The sequence below is a fragment of the Hippopotamus amphibius genome, chromosome 5 (genome assembly GCF_030028045.1).
Source record: "Hippopotamus amphibius kiboko isolate mHipAmp2 chromosome 5, mHipAmp2.hap2, whole genome shotgun sequence".
NCBI classification, from domain to species: domain Eukaryota; kingdom Metazoa; phylum Chordata; class Mammalia; order Artiodactyla; family Hippopotamidae; genus Hippopotamus; species Hippopotamus amphibius.
In genome coordinates, this window is record NC_080190.1 from 51,315,590 (window position 1) to 51,335,155 (window position 19,566).

General features: G+C 49.2%; 1 protein-coding gene across 31 annotated transcripts in view; it reads right to left on the reverse strand.

The window, feature by feature from the left end:
* ZNF488 (zinc finger protein 488) overlaps positions 1-19,566 on the reverse strand; it is a 176,330-nt gene that overhangs the window by 80,655 nt on the left and 76,109 nt on the right. For 2 of the 31 annotated variants that reach the window (XR_009053626.1, XR_009053628.1), the window contains one exon: positions 8,682-13,697. The exons of 28 other annotated variants lie outside the window; for them this stretch is intronic. The gene's annotated coding sequence lies outside the window, so the exon portion shown is untranslated. Of the gene's footprint in view, positions 1-1,699; positions 1,989-2,806; positions 2,960-8,681; positions 13,698-19,566 lie in introns of those variants that run through there. One more of the 31 variants, XR_009053627.1, reaches the window with a different exon arrangement.

Sequence of the window (19,566 nt, forward strand, 5' to 3'; positions counted from 1 at the left end):
TTGCCCTGCTCCTGCCCTGCTCCTGCCCCTCCTGTAAAAGGAAGCACAGGTACCTGCCCTCCTTCTCACTAGCTTGGCAACAGGAGTCTGTGACACACGTTTTGCATATGTCACTTCCTTCCATCTTCAGTACACCTGGAGGGTCATCACCCTCCTTCACAGATGAGGAGGACCCAGGTCCTGCAATACTAAACATCCTGCGCGATGTCACCTGCAAGGATGAGGCACAGCTGGGACTGAAACCCAGATGTGTGTCCCCAAAGCCTGCTTTGGTTGCACTGGCCATGTCACCCTCCCAGAGGCCCCAGACGTGAACACCATGTCAACCATGTGACCCAAACACCAAACGAGGGCACATTGAGGGTTTAAGCTTACTTCTACTGCCTTCTCTCCAACTTCCCCCAACCTCTCACCCCATCAAAAAGTCAGATTCTTTGTCTAACCTCTGAGCTTTCAGTAGCTCCTGAGGAAACATACACCAGCCCTACCCTTCAGCCCATTCCTGTAGGACCCTAGTCTCGTGCTTTGTCATCCTGAAAGGACATCCAAACTGCGCCACAGGGGCACCTGAGCCTCTCCTAACATCCTTTGCTGATTCCTCAAAGGAGATGCCATTGACATCAGAGATTAGTGCCAGCCAGTTTCCTTGAAGAGGCAGAGGCGGCCACATCAGTCCACCGAGTAACCCTGAGCTGTCCTTCCCACCTCTCTCAGCCTCAGTTTCCCAACGATAACCTGGGATTGGGCTAAATTATCAACACAGTCCTTTCCAGATCTACCAGCGTATGACTCAAGCTGAGATAAAGCTGGAGTGATTACTTTTCTAAAACTCAAAACCAAAACTATAATTAAAAAATAAGAAAAGATATTTTTTCAACCCTGAACATAGCACTACCAAATGAAGTCCAGCAAAATATAAAAAAGGGCCACACATCAAGACTAATTAGGGAGCACCCCAGAAGTGCAAGTCTGATTCAGGTTTGGAATATTATAATTCGCCACATCAGCGAAATGGAGAAAGGAAACATGACTATCTCAGTGGATGAAGAAAAATGTTGGAAACAGTTCAAGTCCAGCATCATAATAGGAACAGTCTGACAAAGACATCCACACAAATTCTCACAGCTAACATTACCCCCAGTGGGTCAGCGGGGATGGCCTCTCCCTGAGATCTGGAACTTGACAAGGATGCCCTCTCCCCACCTGGGGGCGGGGGGCGGTCCCCTGCGTCAGTGTGGGAGGATCCTGTGCAGTTGCTTTTCTGATAGACGCCCTCACTCAGAAACATCAACAAGCGTCTGATGACGACAGGGGCGTAAGGAAAACCATGACTGGGACTTTCAGTTCTGGGTACCAAGACATGGGGTTCCTGCACATGAGCATTCCCTGTGAAAGGCTGCTGACCACATGTAGGTTCACATTCCAGGCTCACCAAGCACATAAACTTCAAGAAGTAATTGGAACAGGCCCTGGAACCTATTACCTCCTTCAGAAAGGACCCTAAATCTCTGGAACAGAAGACCAATCCCATCACTAATGAGAGGAATGCAAATTAAGACCCCAAAGAGATGCTGAATTGATAGGAAAATACGTAAAAATATGTCAGTACCGAGTGTCATGAAGAATGTGAAGCAAAGAAAAGCTAATAGGCTATTGGGAGAAGGACACCAGATTGTCTCAATGCCAAAACACCATTTATTTAAGATATGCCATTATTTTAAACACCACACCAAAAATGCTCTTTGTTCACTTCTAAGTTATGTTTTACGTATTGAAAGAATTAAACTTAGAAGAGAAGGAGTTTCAGCATATATCACCCTTCTGTTATGCATATAGAAATGAAGGAAATAAATTGATTAAGATATTCTAAGAAGTTTTACATTCACAGCCTTAGCTTTTTAATCACTTTTGCTTGGAGTTGTGTATGCCCACGTAGAACAGAGACAAGCCATCTCCACTCAGCCTCCTCTGATTTCTGGTCACAGAACCTAGGAACATAATAAAATAGTCCTTGTTTTATGCCACTCAGTTTGGGGTGATTTGCTACACAGAAAAAGAGAACTGAAATGGCCCCATTCACAAAGGACTCTGACATGCTTCAAAGAAGGCAGGCCTTCTTCCCCTTCTAGACCCTTCCATCCACTGGGTCACACGAGTGACCACTGCAGCACTCTAGGCTCCCACGTCCTTGACCCAACAGTGATGTCCTTCTCTAAGCCACCTCAGCTGCCTTCTTTCAGTTGACAGAAAGACAGGGTTTCCAGAGGAATTTAATGGCCACCTGAGAGGGTTTGGGTTAAAGCACAAACAGAAGCTTCATCTTACCCCCACCCATGCCTCCCCACTGGGATTGCCAACAGGCAGGACACTGAGCAGACCTACGGGTCACAAAGTCACCATGCCGACCTTCCCATCCCTCATAAGGGACGTCACAGGGTGGGGGAGGATGGTGCAGGGAGTGGGGACGGCCCCCACGGCCAGCCTCTTGCCTATTCTGCCCTCAGGGCAGATTCCAGGGGAGGCTTACAGCACCAGTGCACCTTGGTGAAAGGGCTGGAGGAGTGGTGGTCCCTGAGAACCAGCGGAAGTAGCAGGTGCCACAGCCTGAGGTGGCCTGAAGTGGCCAGGGTCCAGTGGGACCACAGGGGGTGGCCATGAATATGGGGAATGTTGGGCCAGGGATGCTGGGCTCCATGCTCTTCCTGATGGTGGTGCTGCAGTCTCTGCAGCTGGGCCCAGGGAGATTCCTGCACCACCTCCAAAGCCAGAGAAGCTTCCACCTGGGCACCAGACATCACAGAAACACCTGGGAGAAGCTGAGGTCCTGCGAGGGTGCCTTTGACCTGTACTTCATAGTGGACGCGTGAGTGGCTCTCCCGCCTGGCCCGGATGCTCCTCAGGGCATCTCTGTCCACAGGGCCACTTGATGACAGGAAGTAGTCCCAGGGGACCCCAGCCTCTGAGAGAGGGGAGACAAGAACCATCTTGACTAGACCCAAAGAACAGTCCTCTGTGGCCTCTTGTTCCTCACTTGGAAGGAGGGCCCCAGGACTTTGCTCCCTGGGGCATTTATATTTGGAAAGTAAACAAAACACCATAGAGTTTCTGGATGGCTGTCAGTCTCTCCATCAGCTTGACCTGGATCTGTGACCTGCATGTCCCTTAAACAGATGGAGGGGCAGGTGATTGCTAAGAGCTGTCTTTTCAGCACTTGGGAGAATCTCACTGTGATTTCTGGTTTGTTTGGTTTTTGTTTTGTTATTTACCCAAATGACTTCTATTTTTGCTGAGCCCCACAGAGATTGCCGTATCATCTGTTAGGCATTCTCATAGTGTCCCTGCTTAGAAAGTCCTTTGCTTTGCGGCTTCTTTCTTTGACAACCTAGAGATCCACATAACAGTTTGTGTGCACTTTCTGAGCAGTTTGGTCTGTCTGCAGGTGGTCTTGGGAAACCTGGGCTGTGCATTAGGTACCCTCTGGCCCTCAAGTAAGGAAAGGGAGGGGCAGGTCCTCAGACTGGAGAGATGGCCTTGGTTCCATTTTCAACTCCTCTGTAGGACTGACGATAAATTTTACGTATTCAGTAGTAACAGTGGTGTGACTCCCAATATCACTGAAGCACTTTAGGGTCCCCAAAGCCCTTTACTGCACATCTGCCCTCCTCAAAACAATTCTGGGAGGTAGAGTAGGGAAGGTATTTGTGTATGGAATCAACTGGAAAGGTGGAAAGCTACTAGACATTGAATGAAGTAGCCCAGAGTCTGGTGGGGGTGACCGGATTGAATCCTGCTGAATTCTGCAAATGGGAAGAGGAGCTAAGGGTGTCCAAGAAAGGTCCCTAAGCACCCATTTCCCAGCTCCAGGGCACCAGTGAGAAGTAAGCCTAGAGCATGGCTACAGTGGGATAGGCCAGCCTTCTCTGAAAGCACAGCACACTCTTGAGCTCTCCCCACCTTCAGTCTCCTCAGTCTCCATCCTGGCACTAAAGTTCAAGACAATGGGAGCAGGAAAGTGCAAGGAGACCCAGGAAGGGCCGCGGCTTTCCCTGCTGGTGGAGGGTCATGAGGCCAGGCCGGCAGTGTCCCAGGCCCAGTTTGCCGGCTGATGAGAAGAAAACGGAAACACAATAGTATGAGTAAACATCCTTCCTGGCCTGAGGCCACGTGCCTGTTTGGTGTCTGCACATGAGGGACAACCAGAGCGAATGTATCAGAATCTCTGGAGGCGTTTCTAACCAACACATCCTCCCGCATTCCCTGTCTTAAAGCCCCAAGTAAAATCACCAACCATCCTGGTTTGCCACCCAAGGGCCCTCATCCCCCTGCACGTGGGTCTGGTTGGTTACCCTCCCCAGCACTCACAATGATGCTGGTCACCAGCAGGGTGACCACGGAGGTCGCTGAGGGAGTCTGGCAGCCTTCCACTACCTGGACTGGGGAGGATTTATTGAAGTGTCTGCTGGAATCTGGGAAGGAGGAAACTGCGCCCCCTGGATGGAGGTGCCTCATCCCTCTGACTCAGGTCTTCTTTGCTTTCAGGTCACAGAAGGCGAATGATATTTGGAAGGACATTTACGAATTAGTGGATGAAATAGTGAAAAAGTACACAAAGTACGGCTGGTGTTTTCTTCTGCGGGGCAGGGTACATGGCTCTTTAGACTCGGTGGTCACAGAATTTAGAAACACAGAGCCCAGGGGGTGTTCTGAGCAGAAAAGACAGATCACACTGATTCCATCAGGTCTCAGCAGCTTTCTTGGCTCCTGTCAGGGAGTCAGGCCATGTTATAGGGGACACAGTGTGCCTTGAGGACCTCACAGGTTAAGAAACAGGCAAACCAGTAACCAAACACTGAGTTAAATGGTGCCAAGGGATAAAAGAAAAGTGCAAAGGAATTACTTGCAACGTTAAGGAAAAAGCAAGTATTCTTATCTTTTTTCAAGTCAAGTATAAGTTCCCAGGGTCTGTGGAGCTTAGAACTAGATCCTGAAGAATGGGGAAAGACAGGGTAACAAGAACAATCAAGGAGATGTCTTGTGGAGTGAGTGGTCTACTTGAATAGAGAGTAGGGTGAACTCAGGGGAAGGCTCAGAGATGAGTCTGGACACAACAGCATGGGGCCAACACCACTGAGGCTCATAATGCCAGGCCGAGGGGCTTAGAATTCCTACTGTGAACAATTGGGAGCGACACATGATTCTTAAGCAATGATGTATGATGTATGATGTTCTGCAGGGAGAAAAGTTTGATAATAGTGGCTAAAATGATTTGTAACAAGAGCCAAGAGCAGGGACCTATGGTAGCAATTAAGATAAAAAAATAACGAGGGTCAATGGACCAGAGACAGTGAGGGACAGAAGAGGGAGGGATGTGTGAAAGGCTAAAAGGAGGTCCAATGATTTCCTGGATATGGTCAGGACATGGGGAGTGTGGGCAAGAGGAATAGCGTGAAGATACAAAGAATTTTTTAGTAGAAAAGAGTCCACGTGGGAGGCTCAGCAGAAGTGCATAGGTATCTATCTTCTTGTGCAAGTACCATGTGCACACCTGTGTGTGAGTGTGTGTGGGAGAGACAGAGAGAAGGAGATTTGGGAGTGGGGGGAGCATAGGGATGGAGCAGGAAGGCCCCACATCTTCACAGGCCTCAGAATCCTTCAGGGTTCTAGGAACTTCCAGGGTTCAGGAAATGGCCCCCAAAGCAAAAGACTTGGAATGGGGGCAGGGACATTGGCATGCACCCCCTTCCTGGCTGCTCATCGGCTTCCTTTTCACACTTCTGCAGCCCTAACCTGCGGATGTCCTTCATCACCTACTCCACACAGGCCAACACCATCACGAAGCTCACCTCAGACAGGTAAGAGCTGCTTTCACCCCCCACGGCAGGCCTGGTGGGCAGGATCACAGGGAAAAACAGGGAACTGAGGGTTCCTGAGACCTCAAGAGGACCCACTGGACGCAGGCTGAGCCGTCCGGGGCTCCCCTCAGTGCCCACGCTGACCCCCAGCCCCGGCTCCCCGGCTCCCCGGCTCCCACTGCCCCCCGGGCTGCGCTGGCACTGGCAGAGCCCTGTGCTGCTGGACCATCTCCGCCCACTCTCCGCCCTGCCCTCCACCTGTCCTGCGTGCTCTCAGCACTCTTCCCTTTTCTCAGAACTGGCTGGCTGTGAGGACGCCTGGGATCTGGTGGAGCAGATGCGGGGGCCCTTTGTGAACACTGGCCTGTGTCGGGCACCTGCTCTGGGTGTGACTCTCTGCTCTGGGCCAGTGGGGGCAGAGGGGAGGCAGAGAGAACCAGGAGGCAGGGGTGGGCAGTGCTGAAGTGCTGGAGCTTCAGCGGAGGGAGCTTGGTCCCTTGGTGGGTCTGAGACAAGGGAGCCCCTGAGTGTGGTTCCAAACACGGGGCTGGGCTAGGGTGCAGGAGGGAAGCCTGACACCCCCACACCCTGCGTGGGCCATCAGGTGGGCCCAGCGGTGCGCCCAAAGGCCTGGAGGTGGGAGACGTGGAGCTCCTGAGCAGCAGGGAAGTGAAGAGGCTCCTGATGCAGAGGCCTGGCACCCAGGGAGTGTGGAGGCGCCAGTGCCTGGAGACAGCGCTCCCTGTGCCTGGCTCCCAGGAGAGACAGGGCTGGGCTTCCTGCTCAGTGAGGGAGAGGAAGGCAGGGTTTTGTGTGTTCCTCTCATCTGCATTTCTGAGACAGAGACCTGAGTGAGTTTGAGGTGGAAAACCAAGTCACTGGGGAGCTGTCAGGCAGATGGCAGAAAGAGAGGTGGGGGCTGGGCGGGGGCCTCTGGGGGAGGAGCTGCCCATGGGGGAGAGGAGGACCACTGCCTCCTCCAAAGCAGGGGGTCAGAGCCTGAACCAAGAGAGCTGTGGGGAGGCTCTTGAGGGTCTCCCGGGTCCTCTCTGGAGAGTGGAGGTGAGGATGTCTTCCTCAAGGGAAGGTGTCAGAAGTGGGAGTGGGGCTCAGGGGAGTGGAAAAATGGGGTGGAATTTTAGGAAGTGAAGGGCTTGATGAGGGCATGAGCAGCCTAGTGTCCTCTCCACGCACAGAGCTGGGAGTAGGCCCTGGAGAGCCGGTCTGTTTTCTAACAATCAACCCTCATCCCTCCTCACCCCACTTGACTGATCTTTTTCAGAAATGAAATTCGTGCTGGTCTTAGCAGACTTCAGAATATAGTGCCTACAGGAGCCACAAACATGCAGGAAGGATTTAAAAAGGTACAGATCCTACAGCTCTGAGAATTATTCTGCTTTGTCAAGTTCTTAGAGCATTATTGGGTCATCTCACTGCCCTGCCCCAATTTCCTTCATTTTGTTGCAGGCAAATGAGCAGATTGAAAGAGTTTACTCCAAAAGTAAGTTACCTGCTGACGTCACTGTGCTCAGGTGGGACAGAGCCAGGCCTGGACCTCAGCGAGGGCTGGTGCAGACCCACCGCAGCCAACTCCTAGCACTGACCCTGGGAGCGAGTTCCTTGCCCTCCCTGTGCTGCAGGTTCCTCCTCTGCACAGCGAGGATGAAAACCACCCCCAGGGATGTCTCCGAGAACCACACGGGGTCATGGGTTACATCCCTGGTTCTTGCTAGATATCAAGTACTTGACCTACAGTTGGGCTGCATGAAAGAGGAAAGAGAAATTCCAGGGCCTGCGAGCAGATGGGGTTCCGTTTAGGGAACAGAGACCTTGGTGTCCCCCTGGCTGCCCACACTCTGTCCACCATGGTTCTGGCTCTGCCACCTTCCCTCCAGCCTCTTCCCTCTGGTTGACTCTCGTCCTGTGACTGTGCCTCCCACAATGGAAAAGGCTGTGCTCAGCCCAGACCTTCTGCATCTAGACTGTTGGGTGGCAGCCCTTGTCAGGAAACATGCGTGGGCTGCTGGGTGAAGATGGGGAGCTGGGCAGGGCCACTGCCCAGGCACCTTGACTGTCATTCTGGTGGCTCCTCCCTGTGCTCCCCTGAGAGGCTTGTCCTCGTCCAGTGAAGTAGCCGCAGTTGCCTTTCAGGCCAAAGGCTGTGCCACCTGCCCATCGTGAGGGTCCACTAGGAAGAGCTCTGAGCTGCTCTCAGGCACCTTGTCTGTCAAGAGGGTCCTGGGCTAATGCCCCTTCCCCTCCAGGCTCTCTGGGTGGTGGGTACTCAGGTCAGGGTGGCAGTGGGAGCAGTGCTGCGGGCCTGGCAGCCTGAGGCAGGTCACTCCAGGTGCCTTGCTGACCAGGACACTCCCTGCTTCTTCTGCAGACAATAGTGCCTCCAGCCTGATTATCACTCTGACTGCTGGACCACTGATGCCAAAGACGTTACAGGAGACTAAGGATGAAGTGAGTCCTCTCTGTTGTTACCAGCTCTGTGCTCCCTGTATTTGGGTGTTTTTACTCAAAGCTCTTTCTTCCTCTTAGGCTGACAAAGCTCGGGATATGGGGGCCAAGGTTTACTGCCTGGGTTTAAAAGACTATAAGAAATACCAGGTAATTTGGAACAGCTAACCAGGTGCCACACTTAAGCCCAGCTGGGGAAAGCTTTCAAAGGCAGCTGTCCCAGGGTCACCCAGAGATGGCCCTCTACCCACCCCATGTGTTTGGACAACAGAAGGACAGCAAGTGTTGTGTAAACCTACACACCAGAGGTGCGGGTGGAGGAGCTTTCCACTCCATAAGGGTGGGCTGCTGGCAGACGCTAGGGTGTGGCCCTTGCGGTCCAGTATGGCAGGAGGCAAGAGCCTGTCTCCTGGGATGGGACCTACTGTGTCCTCAACCACTGGCTGTGTGACAGTCATCTCCTTTTCCTTGTAGCTGTATTATATTGCAGGAAGAAAAGACCTAATGTATGGGATAGATGAATTCAAGTCCCTGAAAAGGTTTGTTACCTCGGTAAGTGCAGGCTACATGTGAGAAGGGAGATGGGGTGTCTTCTCCCCATACCCCTGCCATCAGTCTCCCTGACCCTGCCACCCCCTGTCTGTTCCAGCTCACGGACAATTCCTGTAAGGATATGATAGGTGGGGACACTTCCTTTTTCTGTGTAGGAGGTAAGAGTCAGAGTCTAGACAGAAGTGTGTGTAAAGGGGACACATTTGGGTAGTGTGTGGGTGTTGCGACTGTGGGGTATGTGTATGTGCTGTGTATCTGTACATGGTGTGATTGTGTGTGTGGTATATATGTGGTTTGAGTGGAGTGAGTGTGTATGTTTTGTGTGTGTGGTATGCATGATGTGGTGTGTGTGTGTGATGTGTCTGTGTATGTGGTGATTGTATGGAAATCTTTCCAGGATATCAGTGTGCATTGATATATAGGTCACTGTGGGATTGTATGACGTGTGTATGTTGAGAGCTGTGTGTAGATATGCATGTGTAATTACTTTTATCATCCAGCTTTATTGAGATGTAATTGAAATATAGCTCTGGATGAGTTTAAGGTATGCCACATAATGGTATAGACATGAATACATATATTGCAAAAAGGTGTCCATTATAAATTTAGTTCTTAAAATCTAAAACCAAAAGTTCTTTTAAAAATTAAATATATACATTAAAATCCTCAACTATATTTAGCCAATAAAATCGAACAATACATAAAAAAGAGAATGCATCAAGACTAATCAGAGATCAAGCCAGAAATGCAAGTCTGATTCAGTATATGAAATATCAGTATAATTTACCATATCAGCAAAATGGAGAAGTGAAACACGATTATCTCAATGGAGGAAGAAAGAAGTTGGACACAGTTCAAGTTTGACAAAGGCATCCACACAAAGTCTCACAGCCAACACTACCCCTAATGCTTCAATGGGGTTGGCCTCCCCATGAGATCAGGAACTTGACAAGGATGCCCTCTCTCCCCCAGGAGGGTCCCTGCGCCAGGGTGGGGAGGATCCTTTGCAGGTGCTCTTCTCATAGACGCCGTTTCTCTCTCAGTGAGCGCTGTCTGTGCCAGCTCATGAGTCCACATCACTGGGATTTGTGGAGCTGGGGTGGGTGGACAAGCACACCTCCCACTGGTAACAGCACCCAGCTGGATGCAGCTGGACGCAGACCCACGGAGCTGGTCCTGGCCGCTGTGCTCTGAACGGCAAGGCTACAGTGCAGTAGGCCGAGAGGTCAGACACAGCAGCCTTCATATCTGAGCTCTGCTGCCCACAGGCACAAAACCAGGGTTCCTGGTGTCACGTGCCAGCCGTGCAGCAGCCTGACAGCTTCGATTCTCTGCTTGTGTCCCTGGGACACACACAGGCCTGTCACACTGCAGGGGAGGATGCCCGTTGTCATTCATGCCCTGTGGTGGCCCAGCTGAGGTGACGGGTGCCCACTGCACACCCTGCACGCATGGCCCAGCAGTGCTGCTCTGACCTTTACAGCGGCTGTCAGCCTGTCACCAGCTGCCACACGGCATGACCATCACCTGGAGTGCAAGCTCAAGGCAGGAACCTGGGCCCCAAATAAAGCAAAAGAAGCTGCTCATCAGGCTGTCCTTCTGAAGCAGTCAGTGCAGTGGGTGGGCGTGAGGAGGCCGGGAGGGGTGAGCGTGAGGCACATGGCCTCTTCAGCCCCTTGGGCTCCCTCCAGGCCTAGGCAGAGGCCTCCGCTGGCCTCCCTGCCTCCAGGCCTGGGCTCCAGCCCATCCTCTGCACAGGGCCCGAGGGGCAGAGAAGGCCACTTCCCTCCCCCAGCCTGACCACAGAGGCTGAGGTCCCCAAGCCAGACAACTGGGCCCTCCAAGGTCCAGTCCCTGCTGTAAGCCCACCTGCTGCAGGGGCTGGTGGGTAGGGGCCTGGGCTTCCTGCAAAACCTTCCTTCGCTTTATAGGCTCAGCCCTCCCAGCCTCGACCCCAAAGCCTTTCCTGGTCAGCTTGCCCCTCCAGCTTCCCACAGCCCTTGCTCTGTTCCTGCCATTAGTCACTTATCATGCAGTATGAACCATGACTTCTGCTTGGCTATGTCCATGTCTTTATTTTTATCGTACAGGAAATTCTTTTTCTTTCAAATTTTATTATGGGTAATTTCAAACCAGCATCAAAGTGAAAACAATTGTACAGTGGGCACGCTTATCTCACTACCTGAATTTGCAATTAATACCTGACTGTATTCCCTTTCATATTAATCTACCTAGCTCTCTTTCTTTCTCTATCTCTCTGATTCATCAGTCCATTTTCTTTTTTAATTCATTTCCAAATAAATTACACTCACGAGGCCACCACAACATGTATCTTTAATTGGGAAACAATTTTTGCTAAGATTTCTCTTTTTGAAATGCAGCAAATTTAAGTGCATCATTTGATGACTTCTGAGAAATGCACACAACACTCGTGTAACCCCAAACCCCATTACAACATTACATTTGCCCCCAGAAAGTCCCCTCAGCTCCCTTCCCAGGAAATCCCTGCCCCTGCCCTCTCTGGAGGCATCTGCTCCTTGATTTCTTCCTCCACAAGCTGGCTTGCTGCTTTAGAACCTCTCCCCAGTGACTCACAGGGGATGAGCGAGGGGTCTGGAGTGGGACTCATGGCACCGTGGTTTGGGGATTCATCCCTCCTGTGTGTTGCTGGGTTTGCTCAGGGCTTTGACCCCAGAGGCAGGCTGGAGGCAGCGCCTGGTCACTCTTTTTCCTGTATGTGACCAGGCCAGAATGAGTGTCTGCAAGAAGCCCAGCAGGTGGGGCCCAGCAGTGGTGGCCATAGTGGGACACAGTGCAAGGCAGGGCTTCCCTCTGAGGTCCGGCATCCCGCTCTGCGCCATGGCCGGAGACCCTCTGTGGGGGTGGGTGGGGCAGGCTGTGTGGGGCAGGAGGACCTGCGGGATGAAGGCAGGACACCCGGGGCAGACGGGGACACCCCTGCAACCAGCCTGGGTAGAGGCTGTCCCTCCACAATGATACGGTCCCCCCTTGTCCCATCCTACTCTCTCCAGAGGTGGCAACCACAAGAGTTCAGCTTTTATCTGTAAATCCCTACCTAAGTATACTCTACGAGGACATTTTTACATGAATGGGATCGTGCAGTAGTTAGTATTTTCCTTCTGTACAGTATCCCACGGCATGGATGGAACAGTTGATTTCCTTAGTCTCCCCTGATCAATATTCACATCGTTCCGAACAAGTCTATACTAGAAGCCATGCTGTAGGACCATCCTGATGCTTACCTCTGCGAGCTTGGGAAAGGAATTCCCTGGGATCAAGACCAAAGGAGACCTGCTGCCTTAAGGGGACACCAGGTCACAGTTGTTCAGTGTCCAGTTTCTCTCAAAGTGGCTGTCCCAAGCAGCATGTGGTGCTCCCAGACCTGGCCTCCCCAGGGCAGGTCACATCCACCTGTGTGCCCATGTCAGTCTCAAGGAGGTTAGATGCCTCCTCATGCACAACTCCTCCAGCCTTCTCCCAGAGAAGCCTGCCTTCCCAGCTCCTCTCTCCTTACAGCCCCCAGATGGCCTGGTGTACAACTTTCCTTCCAGAGAGAAAGCTCTCTGTTCCAGTAAGGATCAGTCTCCCTTCCACGAACCGTCCGTCCTTCTGACGCCTAAGAGCTGGTGGGCAGGGGACCATACATGGAACGTGAAGCCCAGCAAGCTGATTTTGGACCTTCCTGTGACCTCATTTTCTTCCTGTGGTTGATACCATTGGAGGAATTGGGGGATGGGGGAGGGGTTTGGGAAGCAAAAGGAGCAGCTTTCTAGACAAAGCAAAAATCCTTCACCTGGAAGTCTCTTTTGCTGAACTATTGAAACCATCACCCTGCCACCACTTCAGAGACTTGCCAGAGTTCAGAAGCCCCCCTTTGAGAGCGGCAGTGCCTGGGACGGGGGGGCTCTGATGCAAAGGGGAAGCAGCCCCTGAGCGGGGCTGAGGGCAGCAGGAGACACAAGGAGGAAGGAGGGCGTCCAGGCAGAGGGCAGAGTGCACAGCTCCTGAGGGTACCAGCTCGGCACGTGTGCTGGGCTATCACACAGCCCTGCCCTCCCCTGATGCCCTCCCTCCCCTCACCTTTGTGGAGGAGGAAGCTGGATCCAATCTGCACCATATGACTGGGACCGCCAGGTCCTCTATGGGGGCTTTCTGCTTCGGAAAGCCTATCAAATCATGTTAGCAGGCCAGCTTCAGCCCACCGGCCAAGCATTTGCTTCAAAAGACAGTTTGCAATCTCTGCCTTAATCTGAGGGGAGCTGCAGGAAGATCTGAAGCAGGAGGAATCAGCACTCCAGGTCCAAGGCTGCACTGGCATTTCTGAGGAATTGTCTCAAATTAATTGACCTTGGGCAAATCAAGTACTGTATCTGGGACTGGAATTAGCCCGCCTGGGCCAGGAGGAAAGGGTAGAGGTTAAAGACCATGGACTTGCAGCAACAACGCCTGCCTTTATCCTGGCCAGCTCCAGGGGTCAGGCCCACTAGTTGCCCTCTCTGGATCCCTAGTATTTGTTGCAGTAGTCAGGAAGCACCAGTGGGGACCCAGAAGGCTGGGGAGCGGCTGTGGACCAGAATTGCATATCAGTGTCTCCCACGCTGGCAAAAGGAAGTGTTCCGTGAATCTCTGTGGTGGGGGTGGGGGTGGGGGTGGCGGGGCAGCACATGGAGGGGCAGGAAGACGGAGGGGAAGAGCAGTCACGGCAGATTTCAGAGCCACAGCTGAAACAGGATTTCACCTTCCATAGAGGATTCTGCGGGGTGGGGTCCTCACCTGGCTGGCCTCACCCTTGCTCCTGGGGTCTCCAGCCTGTAATAGACACAGAGAAACACAGGGAGGAGGAACAGACCCCCAGGTGACGGAAAGCCCCATAGGCACCCAGGCTTGCGTGCTCAGCTCAGACAAGAGTCGGGGCTGTATGCAGCCTGTGTTGTCTTGGTTCCTCTGTCATGTATGTAATGCAGGGCCTGGTGGAGAGCACTGCCTGCACCTCTTAGGGAAGACCTTGGCACTTCAGCCTGGCTTTGCCCCTGTGCAGGCTATGAGACTGGGTATATTTAATGCACGCAACAGTTCAGAGAGGTTTGTAGCAGCAACCCGAGTGCTCCCAGCCCAGCCCAGCAGCCTCACAGTGGACCCTCAGTGATACCAGGTGAGGATCTGGCACTGGAGGTACACAGATATTGGTTGAGAGAGAGCTGCTTCCTCCGAGGAGTCACTTGGGAGTTCAGTTTTGGGTGACCTTCTGTAATTGTAAGATCAGAGGGAAGACAGCACTCAGCCCCTCCTAACACAGACCTGTGGATGTTACTCTTTCAGAATCCTATGAAGTGACATTCTTTGCATCTGGCCTAGATCCACAATGGAAGGATGAAATTTTTTGCAGATATCAGTTGGGCCTCAGCAAAGTCTATAGTAAGTAACCCCCTTGCTACCATCACACAACACACTGCATTCCCTTCATCCAACCAAGCCTTCAAAGCCCTTGCTACCCACTCACTGTAGACCCTCTAAGGATAGAGGCAGTGCGGACCAGTGGAGGGAGGGACCTGGCTGGAAGCCTGGTAACCTCCCCCTTCATATGCAAAGCTGGGAAGTAATCAATCCGCCAGCACCTCAAGACCATTTTTGAAAAGATAAAGACAATGGATAATCCTTTAGCCAGGCTCATCAAGAAAAAAGAGAGAGGACCAAAATAAACAAAACAAGAAGTGAAAGAGGAGAAATCACAACTGATATCACAGAGATACAAAAAGTCATAAGGGAATTCTACAACCAGTTGTATGCCAACACATTGGATGACCAAGAAAAAATGGATAAATTTCTAGAAACATATATGCTTCCAAGACTGAATCAGGAAGAAACAGACAGTCTGCACAGACTGATCACCAGTACTGAAATTGAATATGTAATCAAAAAACTCCCAGCAAACAAAAGTCCAAGATGAGATGGCTTCACAGGGGAATTCTACCAAACTTACACAAAAGACCTAATACCTATTCTTCTCAAACTATTTCAACATATTGAAGAGGTGGGAACACTCCCAAGATCATTCTACAAGGCCACCATTACCCTGATGCCAAAAGCTAACAACGTCACTAAGAAAAAGAAAATTACAGGCCAGTACCTCTGCTGAATATACATGCAAGAAACCCCAACAGAATATTAGCCAACTCAATTCAACAATATACAAAAAAGGATCAAACACCATGATCAAGTGCAATTTATTTCAGGATGCAAAAATGGTTCAATATCCACAAATCAATGAATATAATTAATCACACTAACAAAACAAAACAAATCAAAAGGATAAAAATCTCATGACCATCTCAATAGACACAGCAAAAGCATTTGACAAAATTCAACATCCATTCATGATTTTAAAAAAAAATCTTATCAAAGGTGGTAGCGAGGGAACATATCTCAACTTAATAAAAAACCATTTACAACAAACTCACAGCTGACATGATACTCAACAGTAAAAAGATGAGAGCTTCTCTTTAAAATCAGGAACAAGACAAGGATGCCCACTCTTATCCCTTCTACTTAACATATACTGGAAGTCCTAGGCACAGCCATCAGACAAGAAAAAGAAATGAAAGTCATCCAAATTAGAAGGAAAATGTAAAACTGTCACAGTTTGTAGATGACATCATACTGCTTACAGAAAACAATTTAAAAAACTCCACCAGAAAAGAAAAACTATTACAAGTAATAAACAAATAAATAAAGTTGCATGGCGAAAGATTAATATACAGAAATCTGTTGCATTTCTGTACAATAATAATAAAATATCAGAAAGAGAATTTAATAAAATAATCCCTCTTACAATTGCATCAAAAAGAATAAAATACCTAGAAATAAACTTAACCAAGTTGAAAGACCTGTGCTTGAAAACTATGAGAGATTGATGAAGAAAATGCAAATAAATGGAAAGAAAGGAGATGTTCATGGATTGGAAGAATTAATATTGTTAAATGTCCACACTACCTAAAGCAAGCTACAAAGTTAATGCAATTTCTAGGGGAAAATACATGACATTTTTCACAGGAATAGAATAAGTAATCCTAAAATTTGTATGTAACCACAAAAAAACCCAAGTAGTCAAAGCAACCTTGAGAAACAAAGAAGAAAGCTAGAGGTACGGTGCTCCCTGTGCTCAGACAATACCACGAAGCTGCAGTCACCAAAACTGCAGGGTAATGACACAAGAATTGACACATAGATCAATGGAACAGTAGAGAGATCCCAGAAATAAACACATGCACATATGGTGAATTAACCTATGACCCAGGAGGCAAGAATATACAATGGAGAAAAAGTCAGTCTCTTCAATGTGTGGTACTGGGGAAGCTGGACACCTGTGTGTAAAAGAATGAGATTAGAATATTTCCTCAGGCCAAATACCAAACAAACAAACAAAACAAACAAAATAAGATAAAATAGAATAAAAAGGCATTAAAACAATAAATGCTGGAGAGAGTGTGGAGAAAAGAGAACCCTCTTACACTGTTGGTGGGTATGTCAAATGATACAGCCACTATGGAGAACATTATGGAGGTTCCTTAAAAACCAAAACTAGAACTACCACATGACCCAGTAATTCCACTCCTGAGCATATTTTTCCCAGAGAAAACCATAGGTCAAAAAGATACATATACCCCAATGTTCACTGCAGCACTATTTACCATAGACAGGGCATGGAAGCAACCTAAATGTCTATCAACAGAGGCATGGATAAAGAAGATGTGGTTCATATAGACAATGGAATATCACTCAGCCGTAAAAAGGAACAAAATTGTGCCATTTGCAGAGACATGAATGGACCTAGAGACTGTCATACAGAGTTAAGTAAGTCAGAAAGAGAAAAGCAAAGATTGTATATAAATGCATATATGTGGAACCTAGAATGATGGTATAAATGAACTCATTTGCAAGGCAGAAATAGAGACACAGATGTAGGGAACAAATGTATGAATACCAAGGGGCGAAGGGGGTGTGGGATGGATTGAGAGAGTGGGATTGACATATATACACTACTGTGTGTAAAATAGATAATTAATAAAAACTCACTGTATAGCACAGAGAACTCTACTCAGTGCTCTGTGGTGACCTAAATGGAAAGGAAATCCTAAAAAGAGGGGATATGTGTATACTCATAGCTGAGCTGCTTCACTTTCCTGTACAGCAGAAACTAACGCAGCACTGTACAGTAACTATCCTCCAATTAAAACATTCACAAAGATGTAAACACAAGACCTGAAACCATACAACTCCTAGAAGAAAACAGAGAGAGAATATTCTTTGACACTAGTTGTAGCAATATCTTTTTGGATCTGCTGCCTAAGGCAAAGGAAACAAAATTAAAAATAAACAAATGGGACCAAATTAAACTTGAAACCTCTTGCACAGTGAAAGAAACAACTGAAAAAATGAAAAGACAACTTCCTGAAGAGGACAAAATATTTGTAAATCACTTGACTGATGCGTCAATATCCAAAACATATAAATAGCGCAAACACTTCAGTATCAAAAATGAACAAACAAACTGGTTAAAACATGGGCAGAAGACCTGAATAGACATTTTTCCATCAATGATATACAGGTAGCCAACAGGCACATAACAACATGTTCAATATCACTAAACATGCAAGTCAAAACCACAATGAGATATCACCTCACACCTGTCAAAATGGCTGTTATCACATATTGGCCAGGATGTGGAGAAAAGGGAACCCTAGTACACTGTTGGTGGCAATGTATTGTACCGATAACTTGGTACAGCCACTAGGGAAAACATTATGCAGATTCCTCAAAAAAGTAAAAATAGAATTACCATATGATCCAGCAATTCCACCGTTGGATATATACCTGAAGAAAGCAGAAACACAAATTCGAAAAGATACATGTACCCCAGTGTTCACAGCAGCATTATTTATAATACACAAGATATGGAAGCAAGCTAAGTGTCCATCACAGAGGAATAAATAAAGAAGATGTGCTACACACCTACACACACATATATACACACAAGGGAATATTACTCAGCCATAAAAAATAATGAAATTCGAAAATTTGCAACAACATGGCTGGACCTAGAGGGTATTATGCTAAGTGAAATAGTCAGACAGAGAAAGAAAATACTCTTGCATTACCACTTGCATGTGGAATCTGAAAAATTAAACAAATGATTGAATGTAACAAGACAGAAACAGGCTCACAGATATAGAGAACAAACTAGTGGTTACCAGAGGGAAGAGGAAAGAGTGAGGGGCAAGGCTCAGGGGTAGGGGATTAAGAGGTACCTATTGCTTTGTATAACTCAAATAAGCTACATGTTATACTGCACAGCACGGGGAAAAAAGCCAATATTTTGTAATAATTTTAAATGCAGGATAATCGATTAAAATTTTAAATCACTATGTTATACCCCTGAAACTAGTGTAATATGTGTAAACAAACAAACAAAATATACTTCAATTTAAAGAAACAGAAAACGTCCCTGCATCAGTCATGCCTCTCTTGGCCCTCAGTATGTGAGGTGCCTGCCATCACCTCACTCTCCCTGCCCTGTGAACATGATGGAGGTTACACCACATTTCCTTGTGATTTTTTTTCCACGCTAATCCCAACCATTCTACCCCTCAGACACAAATCCTTCCTCTAAACATACTTGGTGATTAGTTTCAATGTCTAATGAAGGGGAACACAGTTCAGAAGGTCGTAGCTAATGTGAGAGTTGAGTTATGGCCAGAAGCTGGTCACCTGGAAGGGAACTATCCATGGGGAGCAGGCCTGACCCGTGGTGTGAGGAGAGTTAGGGCTCAGGAGAGAGAAGGTTCCACGGCTACGAGTCGGGGCCTGTCTGAGCCTCCTGAGTGCCACCTCCCAGCTCCCACAACGTTGCAGAACAAGCACAAATGCAGGAGCCCTGTCCCCTCAGGTCCCCTGGGGCCATAGATGGCGCCTCACCCACCCAGGCGCTCTGCCCACGAACCTGCCTGTCGCCCTCGACGCCTCTTCCCTCTCAGCCCACATCCAGTCCAGCTGCGGCTCCTGCTGCCTCCGTGTCCCTACCTGGACCTGGGCCGCCCCCGACAGGCTCACTGTACTTAGAGTAAAGCCCAGACCCCTGCCCGGGCCCACGAGGCCCCGCCCCTGCCTCACTCACCTCTTTCCCTCAACAGGCTCAGCCAGTTATGCCTCAGCCTCGGCACAGACGCCCACAGCCCGGACCCTCTTCCCTGCACCTTGCCCTGCCTTTCCCCTCATCTGGTTTCAGCTCCAGGAGCACCGCCTCAGACAGACCTTGTCTTTAGTGGGAATTTTCAGTAACATACAAAAGTAGCAAAAGTCCTATAGGGCCCTTGAAGCCGCCTTCCCCTCCTTCCAGTAATTGTCAACCCCGGCCAATCTGGTTTTGCTGATACTCTCACCGTTGATTACTGTGAAGCAAATCCCAGACATCCATCATGTCCTCTATAAATGTTTCCCTTTCTCCTAAAGAGAAACTGAGTCTCTCAAAGCCAGGACAGGTCACCTGCTCCTAAGTGGCTGTCCCTTCCCCTCCCTGCTCTGTCCCTTCCCCTGCTTATTCACGTCACTGCACTTCTCACTCTGGCCTTTGTTTTCCTCATTGTTTGTTGCTTTATTGTCTGTCTCCCTCTCCAGCCCCGCA